The 16314-nt window shown below is 46.4% G+C and overlaps 2 long non-coding RNA genes across 5 annotated transcripts in view; one reads left to right on the forward strand and one right to left on the reverse strand.

Annotated features, from left to right (window-relative positions):
• Positions 1-6372, reverse strand: part of LOC114018490 — a 24118-nt gene extending 17746 nt beyond the window's left edge. For both annotated transcript variants that reach the window (XR_005224631.2, XR_005224629.2), the window contains exons 1-2: positions 6361-6372; positions 1518-1520 (exon numbers count right to left, since the gene is read on the reverse strand). This is a non-coding gene — a long non-coding RNA (uncharacterized LOC114018490). The remainder of the gene's footprint in view (positions 1-1517; positions 1521-6360) is intronic.
• The window catches only part of LOC119565762, an 18809-nt gene extending 4180 nt beyond the window's left edge, over positions 1-14629 (forward strand). For all 3 annotated transcript variants that reach the window (XR_005224636.2, XR_006289476.1, XR_005224637.2), the window contains exon 3: positions 14375-14629. This is a non-coding gene — a long non-coding RNA (uncharacterized LOC119565762). The remainder of the gene's footprint in view (positions 1-14374) is intronic.
• The last annotated feature ends 1685 nt before the right edge of the window (positions 14630-16314 follow it).

Raw genomic sequence — 16314 nt, forward strand, 5'->3', positions numbered from 1 at the left:
CCTGGGGTACTAGTTTTACAAATAACTTGCAACACCTCCCTAACTTCCTCCATAGAGATCGATTCAGTAATTAATCATTATCTGCATTTTCAACGGCTGGGGGTGCCAGCCTCTCATACTATCATGTCCAATATTATCTAACATACCTACATAATATTGTAGGATCTCAATCAGGGGAGTACTACATTTGGTTTTATCTGGTTCACCCATAATTATCCACGCCAATCTTTTCTTATCTTTAACAAATAACTGTTGATAGACTTTGTATCAGGCCTTCTTAGTAGCATACCTTCTGTAGAGATCAGCTGCTTCTTTTGGTCTCCATTCCCGTTATTCCTTACCCTATTTCTATTCATCTCTGTTCCTCAGCACCACTACTTAAATCAACCTCTATCAATGATTTACACAATTCCTCTACCATCCCCATACCAACAGAAGCCATATGAACTTCTCTCAATAACTTTTTGATTTCCTCCAGACTACTTAAAATCTGCTCAGCCTTTCTATTTTGTCTACCTTGCCTACGCAATGTAACCACATTATTTACCGATGGATGCTCTCTTAAAAGAATTTTTTCCCGAGGGGGCGGAACCTCCAATACACACATCACAAACTCCTTCATTACTTAAATCAACAATATCCTTATTAACCCTCTTCTTAGCCAACTTATGTCTTTTATCTGAAATTTGTTTATTAGTTTTAGTCCCTAATTCACTCTATACACTTATTTATGTTTCTCTTACCTGCATATTTAATCTCTAATCGGGTAAGAAGTTCAGCTTCTTGTTCAGTTCATATTCGAGAGTGAATAGACTCACTAACAACCTTCCTAACCACCTTACCTTCCTTCGCTCATTTCTAACTGCAGGGTGCCTGTGTCTAGTATGTTGGCTCCGTCCTGTCTTGGTGTGGAAAGCCGACCCGCAGAGCAAACAGACATAACCCATATCTGGGTGGCCACCTCCTTGGGCACACACTTGGGGTAGTGGCAAGCTATATTATGGAACTGAGAGTGTTTAACCACATTTTTTGCATACAACTCTCATAGCCTTACTCTTATGGAACACTTTGATATGTTTAGCCTACTTACCAAAGGTTGCTAAAGTCTGTGGGCATATAGGACAATTATAACATTCAACGGGATATTTTAAATAAAAAATTCAGTCCTTCCACAAGCTGCTATTTTGTGAGGTATCCATATTATTAAAAGCAGTAGTAAAATTAGCACTAAAATGTCCCATCTCATAAAAATACAGATCATCCAAAGTACCTAAATACTTAAAATTAGGATTAAAATTGTCCACATCCAAATTATTAAAAAAGCTATTCATAAAAACCATAGGTAAAAATGACAAATCATCAACCTGGTCCTCACCTAATCAGCCAAAATTCTTCACTCCCATATCATCTCTGGCAGGGAAAAATCACATATCTTAGTCTCATAAGGTAACCACTCACAAAAAATGTTTTATGGATCAGTCCAGTGACCCGAATTAGTCCCCTAACATATTTGACACAGCCTGCCAGGGCATCAAAACCAGCAGGGGGGCAGGAGAGGGGGTGTTGTTTACCTGGTCCAGCACCACTACGGTGTGAATATTAAAATTCCTTTTCTCCGTAATTAAAAAGATATAACGCTTCACAGGGGGAGGCTATCCCTTACCCGGGGGATTCACCGGTGCCTGGAGGAGACTACCCTTGCCAGGGGGAGGCTACCGTTGCCGGGGGAGCAGATTTTCTTGGGGCTGCCACCCCACCCCCCAATAAGGGGGGGCAGGGTTTGCCCTCTGCATTCTGCCCAGCAATCGATACTAGTTAGCGACTCTCACCATGAGGAGGTGGTGGTAGGACTTGCCATCCAGAGGCTTTCCACACGGAGGGGTTCCTGTCAGCTTAATGTCAAGTCCTAATGGGAGTGTGAAAGAGGGCTCAGATCTTGATAGAGATTGGTGAAGTGGAGAAGGGTGCGAACCTTACCAGGAGGGGCAGTTACCAATCCACCACAACCCTCAGGCATTCAAAACCATCTGGACTCAACAACTGAACAGGGTCCAGAGACACATAAATGGCCTTGAGAGTCTTTGGGGTTATACATACCACCCTCGCAGAGATGCACAGCAACAGTTATATAGGCCACAGCGTCCTTGCATGAAGCCCTTCCCCCCCGAAACAGTGAGACTATCCCAGGAAGAGAGACCAGTCTCACAAAATGAACTGCTCGAACTTGAGGCTTGGCCAGTATTTTCACCCTTCAGTGCCTCCTAAGTGCCCATTTTGACTGTTTAGTGAGTGCAGGGCACCATTCCAGTTGTCGTTCTTCCACCTTAGTTGTCCCTCTGTTTGGGGACAGACTGGCCTGCTTTGACAATGCTTGGGTCTCAATTATCTCCAACAGCTGGGTCCTTGACACAGTTAAATCGGTCTCTACCATCCAGTTTCTCTTCACACCCCCCCTCCACCACCTTTCCTTATCCATCTTCAGGGACGCCCTCACAAGACACTGCTCTTTGAGCAGGTCAGCTCTCTGCTAACATTGGGAGCTGTGGAGGAAATTCCGCAAGAATAATGGAGTCATGGGTTCTACTTTGATACCAAAATTCAAGGGTAGGATGAGGCCTATCCTCAACTTTTGCAGACTCAACAAAGTCATCATGAGGTTCCTCATGGTCACGCTCAGCTATCGTCCCTGCTCTGTCTCAGAATGACTGGTTCACTGCTGTGGACCTTCAGGACATTTATTTTTATGTGGCCATTCCACCGAGTCACAGGAAGTTTGTGTTTTGTAGCAGGAGAATGTCATTGTCAGGATATGGGTTCTTCCATTCAGCCTCTCTTCTGACCCCTGAGTCTTCACCAAATGCATGGTGGTGGTCATGCTGTACCTCAGGAAGAAGTGAATCTACATCTTCCCTATCTCAATGACTGGTTGCTGAAGGGCCGCTCCAGAGAGGAGGTTTTTGCCCACATCAACACCCCACTGCATTTACTTGACCATCATGAAGTCAACCTTGGCTCCCACTCAACAAATAGAGTTTATTGGGGTCTTGTTAGATTTCATGAAGTAGAGAGCATTCCTACTGACTGATCCCTTCCAGGAAATTCAACAGCTGTGTCTCAGTCTACAATCTCAACCTTCCACGGCAATCCGGATATGCTGAGCCTGTTGGGCCACATGTCCACTTGCACACAGGTGGTCCACTTCTCTAGGTTGCGTCTTTGCCTTCTTCAAACGTGGTTTAGGATGGTTTACTACCCGGTCCCACATTCTCTGGACAGGTTGCTTTGCCTTCCTCCACCTGCTCTGGAGTCCTTGCACTGGTGGGGACCTCACACAATGTATGCCAAGAAGTCCCCTTCGCTTGACCCTCTCTGACCAAGTCAGCGATTACCAATGTGTCCCTTCTGGGTAGGGGAGTGCATCTGGACTTCTTGAGGGTATAGGGCCAATGGTCGGAACACAAAGCCTCATTCCACATCAACGTGTTGGAGCTTTGGGCCACCCACAACATGTGTCATGCCTTCTGGGACTGTATCAGGCATTTAGTGGTTCACATACTCACTAACAATACCTCTGCAATGTACTGTGTGAACAAAAAAAGAGCCCACTCCTGATCACTCTTCCTGGAGGTGATCAATTTGTGGCAGTTCATTATTGAAGAGGACATCACCCCACTAGCTGTCTACTTACTAAGAGTGCAGAACCATCTCACAGACCATCACAGCAGGATTTGCTCCCTGAGCAGCGAATGGTTTCTGAAGGCAGGTGTCCCTCGGATTGTTTTCACAGAGTGGGGCATCCCCATGAGCAACTTATTTGCACAAGGGACAACAGGAAACATCACCTGTTCTGTTCTTGGGGCGGTCTCAGCCCAGGTGCCCTCTCTGACACCTTCCACTGCAGCTGGCAGTTGATTTTTCTGTATGCCTTCCTTCCTATCCCAATCATTCCACAGGTCAATCGTCAAGCTCAAGGCGGATTGAGCTAGGCTCATCCTGATTGCCACAGCGTGGACGAGACAGTGATGGTCCTCGGATCTCCTTGCTCTGTCAGTTGTGCCTCCCACATTGCTTCCTCTCCTTCCCAACCTTCTCACACAGGACTGCGGCCACACCGTGCATCCGACAATCGGTTCCCTGCCCCCTACAGGGTGGCTGCTGCCTGGATGAATGAGGAGGAAGAGCATTGCAACAACTGGTGCCCCCCATACTGAGGGGAGCAGCAGCTGACCTCCCAACATCTCCTTTCCTCCATGCCCCGACCCCAGCCCCCATGCTCTCCCCGCCCCACCCCATGTTACCTGTGTGTGGAGGCTCTGTCCTTCCACTGCACCTGCTCCCTCCCCTCCCCCGGCATGTTCGGTTGTTCTTCCTGACAGCCAGAGCCGGGCAGGGAGCAGGACAGAGCCGCTGCCTGATGCGCTGCAGCAGCTGCCTGGGAAAGTGCCTGGCTGCGGCCGCAGCAGACTACCTCCTGCCTGGGCTTGGCTTCCAGGATAGCTGCTGAGCAAGTCAGAGCCCCCTGCCACCCTCCAGGATGCACAGAATCAGCTCCTGTCCCCAGAAGCGGAGCCTCAGCCGCCCCTCCCCAGTAGAAGAGTTTTTTGGAGCGGCCCTTGGCCTGTGGGGCCCACCCAGCAGGGACTTCCATCCAGGACATCTTCAAGTACCTGCTATATTTTCAGAAATAGAGTTTGACTCTCAGTTCTCTGAGAGTGCACTTGGCAGCAATATCCAAGAAAATGCCAATGCCATGGTGATGAGATTTCTGAAAAGACTTCTTTGCCTGCATCCTCCAGTTGGAGAGTTGGTCCCTTTTTAGAACCTGAACATGGTTTTAGCAGCTCTAATAGAGCCTGCATTCAAGCTTCTTTTTTCCTGTCTACTGCCCCTCGTCTCAAGAAAACTGCATTCTTGATTGCAATTACCTCTGCCACGAGGGTGGGTGAGTTGCAGGCCCTGATGGTGGGGGCTTCCTTACACACGTTTCTCTAAGGACGAGGTAATGCTCCAGTCACACCTGACACTCTTATCCAAGGTGGTTTCTCAGTGGCCATGTATTTGCCTGTATTTTCCCCTAAGCTCGAGGAGCAATGCTTCCATATATTGGACACGGTCTACCCTTTTATCTGAGCAGGACTAAACAGTTCTGTGCTTTGCCTTGCCTGTTCATATCATATGTGGACCACATAAAGATACAAGCAATCTCTGCATAGACCTGACTGGTGCCTCCCTCTCCTGGGGAGCATCAGCTAAAGGGGAGGACACATGACCTCCCCACATGTCTTCTCCCTGCCCTGCCCCCAGCCTGGGGCCCTGTACTCTGCCCCATGTTACCAGGAGGTTGGAGAGGGCAGAAAGGGGCTCTGTCCTTTTGCTGTGCCGGCTCCCCCTCAGCACGTTTGGCCACCCTCCTTGGCAACCAGGCCTGGGCAGGGAGTGGAATGGAGCCGTTCCTGGTTGCTGTTCCACACAGCATGGCCAGCTGCCTGGAAGAGAGCGTGGCTGAGGATGGGTGGCAGCAAGCAGCCCACTACCTGCCTGGGCTCAGCTTCTGGGCCAGGAGCCAAGTGAGCTGGAGCCCCCCAACCCCAGCATGCTCTGTACACAACAGCAGCTGCTTGGGAGAGAGCCTGGCTAGAGATGGGCGGGGAAGTGGCAGCCCGCTCCCTGCCTGGGCTCCGCTTCTGGGGGCAGGGGCCAAATGTGCCAGGGGAGAGTGTGTGTGTGTGGGGGGGGGGGGCCCTCTGGCTCACTCGGCTGCTGTTCCCAGAAGCTGAGCTGGGGGTGTGGGGTGGGTGGGTGGGTGGAAGCCTGCCACCACTGGAACCAGGCTGTCTCCCAGGCAGCTGCTATGGGCAGTGTCCCCCTGCGGCCAGAGAGGCTCTGGCCCCGCCCCACCCCTTCCTCTCCAGTTCTGGCCCTGCCCCTTCCTCTTGCTGCCTGGTTGGCTGCTGGGGGGGCACTGGACCCTCCATACCTCCGCCCCCACCTCCAAGTTGCCTTGGAAACATCTTGTTTTAAGACTGCATATGAGATCGTATGTACTAAGGAGTAGGGTGACCAGACAGCAAATGTGAAAAATTGGGACGGGGTGTGTGAATGTGTGTGTATGGGTAAATAGGAGCCTATATTAGAAAAAGACCCCAAAATTGGGACTGTCGCTATAAAATTGGGACATCTGGTCACCCTACTGAGGCATATTGTTAATCTATCCAACTATACTCTTAGCCCAGCAGAAGAATCTGTCCTATCTCGGGGCCTACCTCTCCTTCTGCCCCTCCGCCCCCACGAACATGATACAGTTCTGTGGTGACCTAGAATCCTATTTTCGATGTCTCCGACTCAAGGAATATTTCCAACACACCTCTGAACAACATACTAACCCACAGAGACCTTCCTACCAAGACTACAAAAAGAAGGATTCTGGATGGACTCCTCTTGAAGGTCGAAACAACAGACTGGACTTCTACATAGAGTGCTTCCGCTGACGTGCACTGGCTGAAATTGTGGAGAAGTAGCATCACTTGCCCCATAACCTCAGCCGTGCAGAACACAATGCCATCCACAGCCTCAGAAACAACTCTGACATCATAATCAAAAAGGCTGACAAAGGAGGTGCTGTCGTCATCATGAATAGGTCGGAATATGAACAAGAGGCTGCTAGGCAGCTCTCCAACACCATTTTCTACAAGCCATTACCCTCTGATCCTACTGAGGGTTACCAAAAGAAACTAGACCATCTGCTCAGGAAACTCCCTGAAAAAGCACAAGAACAAATCCGCACAGACACACCCCTATAACTCTGACCAGGGGTATTCTATCTGCTACCCAAGATCCATAAACCTGGAAATCCTGGATGCCCCATCATCTCAGGCATTGGCACCCTGACAGCAGGATTGTCTGGCTATGTAGACTCCCTCCTCAGGCCCTACGCTACCAGCACTCCCAACTATTTTCGAGACACCACTGACTTCCTGAGGAAACTACAATCCATCGGTGATCTTCCTGAAAACACCATCCTGGCCACTATGGATGTAGAAGCCCTCTACACCAACATTCCACACAAAGATGGACTACAAGCCGTCAGGAACAGTATCCCCGATAATGCCATGGCAAACCTGGTGGCTGAACTTTGTGACTTTGTCCTCACCCATAACTATTTCACATTTGGGAACAATGTATACCTTCAAATCAGCAGCACTGCTCTGGGTACCCGCATGGCTCCACAGTATGCCAACATTTTTATGGCTGACTTAGAACAACGCTTCCTCAGCTCTCGTCCCCTAATGCCCATACTCTACTTGCGCTACATTGATGACATCTTCATCATCTGGACCCATGGAAAAGAAGCCCTTGAGGAATTCCACCATGAATTCAACAGTTTTCATCCCACCATCAACCTCAGCCTGGACCAGTCCACACAAGAGATCCACTTCCTGGACACTATGGTGCTAATAAGCGATGGTCACATAAATGCCACCCTATACCAGAAACCTACCGACCGTTATTCCTACCTACATGCCTCCAGCTTTCATCCAGACCACACGATCCATCGTCTACAGCCAAGCTCTATGATACAACCGCATTTGCTCCAACCTCTCAGATAGAGACAAACACCTACAAGATCTCTATCAAGCATTTTTACAACTACAATACCCACCTGCGGAAGTGAAGAAACAGATTGACAGAGCCAGAAGAGTACTCAGAAGTCACCTGCTACAGGGCAGGCCCAACAAAGAAAATAACAGAACGCCACTAGCTATCACCTTCAGCCCCCAGCCTCTCCAACGCATCATCAAGGATCTACAACCTATCCTGAAGGATGACCCATCACCCTCACAGATCTTGGGAGTCAGGCCAGTCCTTGCTTACAGACAGCCCCCCAACCTGAAGCAAATACTCACCAGCAACCACACACCACACAAGAAACACACTAACCCAGGAACCTATCCTTGCAACAAAGCCTGTTGCCAACTGTGTCCACATATCTATTCGGGGGACACCATCATAGGGCCTAATCACATCAGCCACACTATCAGAGGCTCGTTCACCTGCAGATCTACCAATGTGATATATGCCATCATGTGCCAGCAATGCCCCTCTGTCATGTACATTGGCCAAACTGGACAGTCTCTACATAAAAGAATAAATGGACATAAATCAGACGTCAAGAATGATAACATTCAAAAACCAGTTGGCGAACACTTCAATCTCATTGGTCACTCGATTACAGACCTAAAAGTGGCAATTCTTCAACAAAAAAAACCTTCAAAAACAGACTCCGAGAGACTGCTGAATTGGAATTAATTTGCAAACTGGATACAATTAACTTAGGCTTGAATAAAGACTGGGAGTGGATGTGTCATTACACAAAGTAAAACTATTTCCCCTTGTTTATTCCCCCCCCCCACCCCCCCACTGTTCCTCACACGTTCTTGTCAACTGCTGGAAATGGCCCACCTTGATTATCACTACAAAAGGTTCCCCTCTCCCCTCCCCCGCCCCCCGCCTCTCCTGCTGGTAATAGCTCACCTTACCTGATCACTCTTGTTACAGTCTGTATGGTAACACCCATTGTTTCATGTTCTCTGTGTATGTAAAATCTCCCCACTTTATTTTACATTGCATACATCCGATGAAGTGAGCTGTAGCTCACAAAAGCTTATGCGCAAATAAATTTGTTAGTCTCTAAGGTGCCACAAGTACTCTTTTTCTTATAGCTGACACTGACTCATTCAACAAGAGCGTAGACATCAGTAGTGTTCCTTGACATTTCCATATTGGACATTTATAGGGCGGCCACATGGCCATCAATACATATGGTTACAGACTATTATGCAATCACTGCATCTTCCAGAGCAGATGCTAATGTTGGAAGAGTGGTCCTACAATCCCTACTTTGATTGACTCCAAGCCCCACCTCTTACAGGTGGTACTGCTTATGAGTCACCTACCTGGAATACACATCTGCATCTACTCAAAGAAGAAATGGTTACTTACTGTAACTGTGGTTCTTTGAGGTGTGATGCAGATGTGTATTCCACAACCTGCCCTCCATCCCCTCTGAATTGGAGTCTTCCCCTGGATATTCAGTGTGAAGGAACTGAGGGGAATCGGGGCGGCACCACCTCATATAGTGACTCCTCAGTCCCATTAGCTTGGACTAAAGAAAAGGCTTAGATCTTCCTCAGGCTTGCTACCTTGCTCGACTGTGTCTGTACTGAATCCAGACAGAGGCAGAGACTCTACACAAAGTATTCAGGGAAGAAGATCTCTCTGGAACACTTGTCACCTACTGTGACCTGGGGTGCCTAGGGTAGCCTTCCCTGAAAATGCCAAGGTCAGGGTAGGCTGCAAAAGAAGAGCAGATTCTCCCAGGACTGGTGGTTAACACTGAAATTAGATTCACTATCCAGTCACAAACTGTACTCCTGATCCCCCACACTGGTTATAAAGAAACTGAAAAAAGTAATCACACAATCCCCTTTATTGCATTCCAGTTCTCTGGCTCCCAGTCAGCCCATAGGTCTAGTAAGGTGAAGAGTTTTTAAAAAATTCTGCTCACTATACAAAATGTTCTGAAGCCCAAAGGACCAGTGTGTACCAACCCTGCACTGGTGCAGCAGGGGTTAATCCTTCTCTTTGGGCCAAGGAGGCCATGCCCGCTTGGCTATGCTGGGCATCCTCCAGCTGTAAACAGGATATAAAAGGAAGCAGAGCAGCTCAGTCTGAGCTGACCGCTGGAGAGGAAGGAGTGTGCTGCCGACTCCTGTCAAAGGACTGCCCACACTCTCTAGGATGCGGAGGCCATCCAGACAGAGATGACCCATGACCCCCATGCTCAGGGCACCACTGAACGAGGAGAGACTGTGGAAATCCCAAGACGGGAAGCCATGGAGAATCAGGTAGGAAGTGACCGAGGGAAACTTTGTGGGGAGTCGGTTGTAGAACCGGAGACTAGCTTTGCGTGCTGCAGCAGGATCCGAGCTGAGCTGGTCGTGAGCAACCCCACCACTGACAGGGCCCTGGGTTGGGACCCAGTGGAGAGGGAGGGCCTGGGTCCCCCTACCCAAGCTGCCACCCACCCTGGGGTGGCGACCCAGCTCATCAATACTATTGACTCTGGCCACCAGGCCGCACTGCCCTGACAGCGAGGGCTATGCTATTGACTCGGGCCAATAGTAGGATTTCAGGAATGCCTGGTTAAAGGGATCCTGGTGGCTCTGGAACAATAATTTTGTCATCTCTGGATTGGAGGATGGACCCTCTGAAAGTTTGTGTAGGGGTTCCCTTTGCCCCCCCCACTACAAACCCTCAGTCTAGTCACAGATAGGGGTTCCCTGCAGACTCAGGGTGTCTGGTCATCTCAAGATCTAACGACTCAAAAATATTGGACTTATCAGTGGTATGTCTAGCCTGCTTGGCCTTTCTCCTCCATTTAGTAGGAAAGAATTAATTCAACAGACAATTTGGTGACCAAGTTTTACATAAACAGGCAGGGAAGGACACTGTCAACTAAACTGTGCCAGGAGGCAATTTGCCTATGGGACTTTTGTATAACCAACTCGGTTCATCTCAGGGCTTCTTACCTTCTGCTAATGTATTCTGTTTCCCTGGATTATCTGAGCAGGTCCTTCTGAGATCACCATGAGTGGGCACTATGTCTAGATGTGGCCAGGTCCATCTTCCAGCTCTGGGGACTCCCCAAGTGAGAGTTTGCAAGAAGAACCAACAGAAAATGCCATCAGTTCTGTTCCCGGGGTGGGCTCAGCCCAGGCTCAATGACAGAGGATTTTCTCCTGTCTTGGAGGAATGCTCTACTGTATGCCTTCCCTCCAATTCCTTTATTCCCAGGGTTCAGCTGGAAGGACATTCTGAATAGCAGAAAACCCTCAGCTAGGAACACTTGAAGAAGTGCTCCACTTGGCCAGCTATTTGGTCTCATCAGGAAGGTGTATGTCCAGAGCAGGCACTCCTGGACCTGGTGCTGGACTATCTTCTAGGTCTAAAACCAGGCTTTGGCTATTAGCTCTATAAAAGTGAATCTGGCAGCTATTTTGGCTTTGTACGTCTTAGTGGATAGTAGATTCCTTTTCTCCAACCCCATTGTCCTCAGATTCCTAAAGGGCTTAGTAAGATTATACCCCCACCCACAAGATCCCATCCCTCCTTGGGATCTGAACTTAGTCCCATCAACTTTGTTAGGACTATCCTTTGAGCCCCTTACAATTTGCTGCCTCCACCTCTCTATGAAGGTAACATTTCTAGTTGCAATTACCTCAGCCAGAAGGGTGGGTGAGTTGAGAGCTCTACTATCAGAGCCTCTCTATACAGGTTTCCATAAAGATAAAGTTTGTCTGCCCTCACCCACAATTTCTCATAAAAACAGTCTCTAATTTTCATGTTAACCAGGCAATCTATTTGCAGATGTTCTTTCCAAAACCCTGTGCACACAGGGACAAGGAAAAACTTCATTTGTTGGATGTCAGAAGTGTTTTAGCTTTCTGCCTGGAGTGTACGAAGTCCCTTAGTTCCTCTATGAAGCTGTTCATTGTAGTTGCAGACAAAGCCAAGGGCTACCTGTTTCAACTCAGAATCTCATCCTGGATCTCTTTCTGCATTTTTTTGTGCTACCAACTGGCTAATATAACCTCACCAGCGAGAGTATTGGCACTTTCTTCTAGAGTGCAGGCAACTTTGGCTGCTTTCTTGGCACAATTGCTGACTGTAGACATTTGTAAAGCAGCAACTTGGTCATTAGCCCACATTTTTGCTTCTGATATGCCATTTCCCATCAGTCCAGAGATGATGCCAGTTTCGGACAGATTGTCTTACAATCACTGTTCAGGTAGATCCAGGCCCACCTCTATGCAGGTTTGCCTGTAAATCACCTACACTGAAATGGATGTGCCATCATAAGGAAAAAAGTGACTACCTACTTTTCTGTAACAGTTGTTCTGAGAGATGTGTTGCACATGTCCAATTCTACAACCCTCCCATCTTTGCCTCTTTTGGATCCTGTTTGGTATGAAGAAACTCAGGGGAGATGGGAGCAGCCCTGCCCTCTTATACCAGCATGCAGGGGTGTGTGGCAGTAGAGGGTGTTTGAGCCACCCTGATGGATACCACAGAGTGAAAAAAAAAATCTGACAATTGGACAGGGCGCACGCGTGTGCAGACACACAGGGGAATGGACATGTGCAACACATCTTGAAGAACAGTTACAGAAAGGTAGGTAGCCATTTGTTACCATCATTCTTGCCTTAAATTGTGTTATAAAACTATGGTTAATTAAGTTTGGAGAAATACTAGTATTCCTCCTTTGTTAGTTATATTTTGGACTAATTATACTGTATAAGCTTTTCTATAGCACCATAAATGTACACAACACTTCATAATGCTCTAGTTCAAAAGGAATTATTTTGGCAAAGTTCTGCTGCTTGTATTATGTAGGAGGGCAGATTATCTGATCACAATGATCCCTGCTGGTCTTGGAATCTACGATTAAAATAGAGAATAAGACATAGTCCCTGCTACAGAGAGCTGATATTGTAGAGTATAAATTTGAGATCTATTTGCAGGATATAACCTGTGTGTTGAAGGCACACCCCTTGCACAGGTGTAATAATTGTGAGGTGGGGGTGGGGTGGAGACACATCACTACCAGAAGCGTACAAGGGGATACAATGCCTCATGGAACAGTCAGGGAGTACAGCCACAGCACCACCATTTCAGAGGGTGCAGTGTGTATTCTCCAAGTTCAGCCAGCTCTACCTCAGAGTATGGGGTTATGTTCTAGTTACTACTTTACCCTCCCTGTTTGCTTTGGTGGCTAGTGCTTGTAGCTAGGAACAATTCTTGTATACAAGGGAACATAAGGTCTGCATTTGTCCTAGACAGCTGCCCTAAGACTCTGGCAGGTTTCATGCTTTTCATCATAAAACCCACAATCTTTCATAAATTGGCTAATAGGGAGCCAGCTGAACTAGGGAAAGAGCCTTCTTGCACCCTTCTTTTCTTGTCAGCCTATGCAGGGGCCAGGCATAGTGTGACCTCATATTAAGCCTGGGTCTCAATCCAGCAAGAAGCAGAGTGCCTTCAGCTCACACTGAATTTAATGGGAGTTGAGAGTACTCAGCACCTTGAGAGATTGAGCCATTACTGCATAAGTAGATAGCAAGTGATAGGAAAGCTAAGAGAGCTTCTTCAGCAAGGACTTCAATTTGCATTATTATTGCATCAACTAGTATACCATTCTGTGATGATAGTGTCTATGGTAAGAATGAGAAAAAACAAACGACACTTTTTGAAGGGTTTTGGAGTGGGAGTCACATCTTAAAATGATAAGGCTACTTCTATCATCTCAGGTATCAAATAATCTACTTAATTTCTTACCTGCATGGAATATTTTATGCTAGTTCATTGTGCCAATACTGTATTTATAACTACAGTTTGCCATATCTAAGATTCTTTAAGGAATATGATGTATGTGGTCTATTTAAACATTTGTCTAGCATAGACAGATGTGCAGAGAGGATTGATCTTATATACAGGAAATGTTAATAGATTTGTTTAACTTGTCTTAATGATCCAGTAGTTCGTTAGCACAAATAGTTCCCACAGATTTCATTGGGAGATCCACACACAGGACAGCAGGATCAGGCCTTTAAGAGCAAGTCAAGGCTTGGAATAACTTTAATAAAGTGTGTGTGTGTGTGTGTGTATGACACACACAGCACATGAACTAGTTATCTTGAACTGCATTCAAATAATTCTTTCAAACACAAGAGGGCACTCACCTCACTTAATTTTTTCAAATTTGCTGTATACTTTAAATGCATTTGGAGGTTCATAAAGGGACTGAGGTGCTGTGATGCTAAGCTTTGTGACACTTAACTTTTAGGCACCTAAAATATCGCAGGAACAACACAGGCTTTGTGAATCACAGAGTTAGGTACCTAGCCTCCCTATACAATGAATAGGGAAGAGATAAGCACCTACGATTCATAAAAGCCAGCATACTAAAGCAGGGCACTGCCTAAACTAGCAGTGGGAGATGTTGATAAGAGGAGGGTGTCCTAAGCCCTCCCTCCCTCTCTCGGAGTTAGGTGTTTAAGTCCAGGCTACTGGGAACCACATAGCTCTGCTTGCAATTATCAGCCATGAACCCTGTCCTGGAGTTATGTTCATGTGATGTTATCTGATAAACGACCATGTAGATGTTGTTGCTACCAATAATTGCAACAAATTGTGTACAAAGTATGTCAAGTAAGGTGTCTATGGAAAGGTTAAGATTTGCAGCTTGTGCTATTTGTATGCATGTATCATTTTTGTATCTGAAGTTATGAATATTAACGATGTACCTGTATTTCAGATGTTTGCTCCTGTGGTTACACCCACGTGGTATTTAGCCTGCACATCTTGAAGGGACTATTCAAGTTAAAAGGCTTAACACTTAACTCTTAATGGACCATGGAAGATGCCTATCTACACTTCTCTTGGGAGGTAGGCCAGTCCTCGCTTACAGACAGCCCCCCCAACCTGAAGCAAATACTCATCAGCAACTACACACCACAGAACAAAAACACTAACCTAGGAACCAATCCCTGGAACAAACCCCGTTGCCAACTCTGGCGCATATCTATTCAAGGGACACCATCATAGACCTAACCACATCAGCCACACCATCAGGGGCTCGTTCACCTGCATATCTTCCAATGTTATATGTGCCAGCAATGCCCCTCTGCCATGTCCATTGTCCAAACCAGACAGTCTCTACGTAAAAGAATGAATGGAGACAAATCAGACATCAAGAATTGTAACATTCAAAAACCAGTAGGAGAATACTTCAATCTCCCTGGATACTCAGACTTAAACATGGCACTTCAAGAAAAAACTTCAAAAACAGACTCCAATGAGAAACTGCAGAACTGGAATTACTTTGCAAACGGACACCATCAAATTGGGCCTGAATAAAGGCTGGGAGTGGATGGGTCACTACAAAGAAGTAATTTTCCTCCTTTGATATTTACCCCTTCTTCTCAACTTTTGAGAATAGACCACTTCCACCTTAATTGAATTGGCCTCGTTAGCACTGACCCTCCCACACACACACACTTGAAAAGATGGGAGTTGCCTTACCATGTGCTGTAATATTTATACTGCTTACTGTATTTTTCACTCCATGCATCTGATAAAGTGGGTCTTAACCCACGAAAGCTTATGCCCAAATAAATTTGTTAGTCTAAGGTGCCACAAGGACTCCTTGTTTTATCTACACTTAATGGACTTTCCTATGATGGCCTCAGCTATGACTAAGTGAAATCATGCATGGACATGTGACTTGCCCATGTGACTCCAAACACCATCCTGTTACCTGTAACTTTCCACAGTGAGAACAATGGGAGTCCCTTCACTTGGCAGAAGCTATAAAAGGCCCTGGAAACATCTCCCTTTTGCCTCTTTCCTGCTCCAGACTATGGACTTATACTCATGGGAGCATTCTAACAGAAGGACTGAGGACCTTCCAGTGATTTGGAAGCAACCAGAGATTTAACAAGCCAGCAGTTTATTCCATCTCTGCTAGAAGTCTGATCCCAGAATGTTGCAATTGTATTTGATTCCTTTAACCAATTTTAATCCCTTTCTATAAAGTGATTTTAAAAAAACCCAACACCACACAATCATTTAAATATTTTTGGATGTTTTCTACATTTTCATATATATTGATTTAAATTACAACACAGAATACAGAGTGTAAAGTGCTCACTTTATATGTATTTTTGATTACAAGTATTTTCACTGTAAAACATAGTATTTTTCAGGTTTCAGAGTAGCAGCCGTGTTAGTCTGTATTCGCAAAAAGAAAAGGAGTACTTGTGGCACCTTAGAGACTAACAAATTTATTTGAGCATAAGCTTTTGTGAGCTACAGCTCACTTCATCGGACATTTTTCAATTCACCTAAGTACTGTAGTGCAATCTCTTTATCATGAAAGTTGATCTTACAAATGTAGATTACAAAAAACCTGCATTCAAAAACAAAACAATGTAAAATTTTAAAGCCTGCAAGTCCACTCAGTCCTACTTCTTGTTCAGCCAGTCACTCAGATGAACAAGTTTGTTTACAACGGGAGAATGCTGCCTGCTTGTTTACAATGTCACCTGAATGTGAGAACAGGCATTTTCATGACACTGTTGTAACCGGCTTCACAAGATATTTATGTGCCAGATGTGCTAAAGATTCATATGTCCCTTCAACCACCATTCCAGAAGATATGCATCCATGCTGATGACTGGTTCTGCTGGATAACAA

This window comes from Chelonia mydas, chromosome 3 (assembly GCF_015237465.2).
Source record: "Chelonia mydas isolate rCheMyd1 chromosome 3, rCheMyd1.pri.v2, whole genome shotgun sequence".
Classification (NCBI taxonomy): Eukaryota; Metazoa; Chordata; order Testudines; family Cheloniidae; genus Chelonia; species Chelonia mydas.